At 35.1% G+C, this 5000-nt stretch overlaps 1 protein-coding gene across 1 annotated transcript in view; it reads right to left on the bottom strand.

Annotated features, from left to right (window-relative positions):
• The window catches only part of LOC137988096 (substance-K receptor-like), a 3317-nt gene extending 1319 nt beyond the window's left edge, over positions 1-1998 (bottom strand). Inside the window, exons 1-2 of the mRNA XM_068834160.1 lie at positions 1717-1998; positions 359-427 (exon numbers count right to left, since the gene is read on the bottom strand). The gene's annotated coding sequence lies outside the window, so the exon portion shown is untranslated. The remainder of the gene's footprint in view (positions 1-358; positions 428-1716) is intronic.
• Between the last annotated feature and the right edge of the window lie 3002 nt (positions 1999-5000).

Consider the following 5000-nt stretch of genomic DNA (forward strand, 5'->3'; position numbering starts at 1 on the left):
ATTATTCATATACACGCTATCTCGCTTTAAAGCAATGAACGAATGCACTTCGTATTAGTAACATTCCGTGCTAAAATGTATTTTATCATGATCGTTTGATAAAGCAGCTGAAAAAAAGGGACACAGAATAGAACCAATTAAAGCGGCCTCTAAGTGGCGCATTGACATCGAGCACAAAAGCCCGAGTTGATGAGTCTGAATGTTGATCCACAATTGGATGCTATCTTTGAGAAGACAATGTTGGGGAAACAACCTATGTTTCAACCCAATGCACACATTTCTGGGTTGTTTCCCGAGCTCGTACGCGTCTGCTAAATGTCTTGTAAAAGCGCACAAAAAATCATTGACTTTTGCTTACCTTTTTCCCTGTAGGTTCTTTATAATCTACCCAAAATACTTCAATGCTATTCAGTCTACGTCTCGTTAACTGAAAGACAGAAAATAATCTATACCTGTTACACGTTTGTCAAATAGCGGAAATCGAAATATTTTGACTATGTATAGGTTTCAAGAAACTTGGCTCTTTTCTTCAAACGATATGTGACAGTAATTTTATATATATATAATACATGTTTTATATGTCGATTCCTTTAAATGTTCAAATCCAAGTTCAAGATCATAAAATTCCGCATATATGTTGCCGGTAGAATTCGTTCTCAGGTTCAATCCATTTTAACCTAGGTTCAATTGGTGATGCTCATACTACCTTGGTTGAATACGCACTCGGATTGAAGAAACGTTTTTGAAGCCTAAATTAAGCCTAGAGAAAAATTAAGGTCAGGTTAGAATTAGTGCTGGTTTTTAAACATAGATATCAATTGACTTATTATACAAAAGTAAGTTATGAAAAGAACTGTGTTGGGTTGGTGAAGACACAGGACTTAGTATAGATTTGAAAGGTCCGAGCTCGATCACCGGTTAAGTGCACAGTACACTTCTTTGTTTCCTAACTTTGTTGTAATGCTGAGACTAATAAAATGAGTGTATGAATGCAGAAGCCGATAAGGTGATATGAAACATTAAGAAGATGTGTTGAGATGCGTAAGGCAGAGCTTGCGGGAAGGTATAGGTGTTTTCAATCCTATTAGGTAGAGTGCATATTCAACCTAGGTAAAATGCAGATCACGAATTTAACCTTTAAGGTAAAAACAGATTCAACCTGAGAACTGATTTGACCGACAACATTTTTGAGACAATAAGAATTTTGAAACAATAAGAGACTAAAATATTTGCTTAAAAATCCAAGAAACGACAATAAGGTTTTAGAATACAAGATGGAAGCCCAAATTAAGGTACGAAAAGAGAATGAGAAAATTTTAACATTTCTTAAAGTTTGAAATTTCAAATGTCAATAAATAATGTCTTAGAGTACAAAAATAAAGAACAAAAGGAGATTAAAGAGAAGAAAAGCGATGGAGATGACAACGACTGGGGAAAATAGACAAACTGTTACAGCTTTGCACGAATATGGTCATCCTGCTTTTCTTAGTTTTATTGTCAATTCAAGTAAGTTTAAATTTTATTTACCGAATGTTCAAAAACAAGAAGGTAAATGAAGTATAAACCAGGCTTTTGTTCCCGTTTTTAACAAAAAACAGCCAATATGATAACAGGAAACCGGTTGCTGCAAAACTTATCAATTTCAACTGTTGAAAAGAATTTCAAAGCAGGGCAAATAAAATACAATGCCTTCTTTTAAGACGCTAAATTACTAACCTTGGACACACCTCGTTCAGTTTTCGTCTTGGGCAATTTGTCATCAACCTTGTCTTACACTCCAAAGTGCAAGCTACGACACCTTTTTATTTTTCCTTGAAATTCAGTGACGTCATTGTGCTTCGCCATCACGCGAACCATTTAAGTGGAAAAAAATAGCAGTGTAAGTTAAGTTACGGACCTCGACCTCTGTGAATAAAAGCCCATATATATTTTCTTCCAAGAAAACGTATTCGAGTTTACTAGCAGTTTCTTAAACTTGCGTAATTGCGCTGAATGAAAATTTGCTATAGAAGATGTAACCCGAGAGGAAGAAATTTAAAGTAAGGTTAATTCACAAATTTGGTCACCTGTCCAGCATGAAACCATAACACCTGCTCGAGGTCATGTTATTGATCGTTGGCATTTTACAAAAGAAATAACTGATGCCCGCTTTCAAGTATTATGTAATGAGGTACTTAAAGTACATTCTAGTGTTTATTAAAAAAGACTGGTCTGAAATTTAGTCTTTAAAAAATTTCAAACGTCATGTCATCAGTACATTACCAAGACAACTAGCTCGCACAAAGAGGAGAAACTAAACTATTTTTCTTGAAAAAGACCTGAGAATTGAAGTCGCTTGGAAAAGAATGCTAAAGTGAATTGTGAAGTGAGGAACTGATTAAAATATTGTGCTGTTTCACCTTAACAGACAAGATAGAAGCTGTGTTTAAATCAATATTTGTTGATGACTTCCTCTCCAGCTGCATCGAGAATGTTTTTGTGTTTAACCCATTGTTAAGCACACTTGTCTTAAAAGTTTGCCTAACTTCATGTCAAAACAAAAGTGCATCAATAAATTTAAACACATAATTTGCCTTATAATTGTGCTTGTCGCTTCTTATGTCGTCAGTAATATTTAAGAAATAGAAAACATGTACCGTGTTTCTATCGAGTTTTAGTAGAATTCTACTAGTATACTATTGCAAATGCTGTAATCTGATTGGCTGAGCCATTGAACACTTTCAGCCATTAGTGTGCAGTGGCTGGAAGTCGTCTTGGAAATAAGGACGTTTTTTTCGTTTTTCCAAAGTTTTGGAGGAAAATTTGGATGCAAATGGGTAATTAAATTTCTGAGAAGTCTAAACGAAGGACATTTACGGTTTCGTGACTAATGTGCTCGCGCACACAACTTAAATCTTAAATGGCAATTCAATCCGAGCGATCTTTTTCAGGCGCAAAGTTTGATAATACGTATGTAGTTGCTATGATTTTATTTTTCATCCCCAGTTTCCTATAGTCCTGTCTTCACCACTACACTACAACGCAACCCAACACAGTTCCTTTCATTTTATACCTTTCTATGATTGGTCAATTACTATCTATGTATAACAACCAAAACTAATTCTAACCTGACCCTATTTTTTCGGTAGGCTTAAGTTAGGCTCAAAAGACTTTCTTTAATCCATCTGAGTGCGTATTCAACCTCAAAGTCTTGTCTTCCAGCCACTTGAGCTCATGGCTATTTGTTTTTCTAAGTCTTGCCAGGGGTCTAAGGTTTGATGATGTCGAACGCGCTCTCAGCTTTGCAGGTCCATTTCTTGCGCGCACGTTTTTGTTCGCGTCATGCAGCTCTCCAAACCATATGACAATGTGACACAAATACATATGTACATCAACTTTATTTACCTCAAAATTCAGTGTAGGCTTAGAAAAAGTTAGTATTTTATCGCAAGCGTGACTAGCCAGCCAAAAAATATAAACTAAAAAAGAGCAAACTTCAATATATTTGAATGGATGAATCCTTAGCATGCATGCATCAGTGCACAGATCTTCCCGCTTTAAATTAACTTGAATAAAGTGTTTCCAATTAAAAACAAAGAGAGAACTCGGACGAAAGTATTTAAAACGCTCAGCTTTTTTATACTTTGTAAACACATATTCATCAGTTAACTGAGGTCATATGGAGGAAAAACCTAAACTGGCTCCGAGCGAGATCTACAACACAATAATAAAAACAGAGCTCTTTTGAGCTCTGGTATTTTTAATGCATATAAACTATCTAAGGATAGTGCTAAATGCGGCCATGTTTCATGAGAAATGGTTTCAACCATTTCGCCTGAAGTGACCTGTAAAGGAAACCAGAAAATTGTAAATGGCATCATTAGTATTAACGGTACAATTGTTACAATGAACAATGTCTTGGTCAGTTTTCTTTCCCTTCCGATTGCCCCATGATGCTGAGGATGCGTTCCACAGTAAACTTTAATAGCGATGGACGTGTAAGAAACAACCATGATAAAAAGGCAACAAAATAGGATCGAGTAGTATATTCATAGATGTAAGTTAAATAATGTACATCCGATTTTACGAGTTTATAAGGCCAAGATTAAAGCAGAATACCAAGTGGAGAAAAGATAGCAAGTAGGCGAAACAAACTAACTAAACATACCAAGAAATAGGAAAAGCTTTTTGGCATATGCATATGTAGGCTTGTAGTGTGGGTGTTCTCCATGTGTCCCTCTTATGACTTTTTATTAATATTCTTTGATAATAATGATGATGATGATAATTATTAGAGTTGTTTTTTTACCATTGTTGTTCAATAAAAAGTTTTAAATTACAAAAAAAAAAATAACATAACCTTAAATAGACTCGTTTCTCGTACCAAAATACAATAATTTAAAAAATCAAGTTTTTTCCATGGAAGCCAATAATTATTTCTTTCAAAGATAAAGTAATGTCTTCTTTTATGTTTTCAAACCACAATAATTTAAAGTCGATCCAGAAAACTTGTGAAAAGGGACAAAGATAAAATAAATGTTCCAATTCTTCTCTAGAACGGCAGCAAGAAGAGCAAACATCTGAATCTACTTTTCCCAATTAGAATATTAGAATATTCGTAAAAGTTATATTATTAAGAATTTTACTTACAACTGTTTGGAAAAGATCTGTCGCACCAGACATTTGTCTGATGCGAGTTCCTAATAACCTGCCACCCTTTGTGATGCCAAGTGACCTTTTACAAGCATTGACATTTCAAGCATATGACATTCTTTACCAGCGTCTCACTGCTGTACAGGAGTGTGCTGACAGTATACGTACAGGAGTTCTACACTGCCATCTTGGTTGCGACCGTTATCTTTGGATTCTATCAGGCGTTGTATGTAAATTAATGTAAATTAAAGAAACACTTCAGAAGATTGCCGCCCTCGCACACGATATTTGCACTGAACCTTTCAAATGTTAGACTCCTCTGTATCGTAAACCGAAACAAAATCAACGGAATACATCGCAGCAAAATT

Source organism: Montipora foliosa, unplaced genomic scaffold (assembly GCF_036669935.1).
Source record: "Montipora foliosa isolate CH-2021 unplaced genomic scaffold, ASM3666993v2 scaffold_406, whole genome shotgun sequence".
Lineage (NCBI taxonomy): Eukaryota > Metazoa > Cnidaria > Anthozoa > Scleractinia > Acroporidae > Montipora > Montipora foliosa.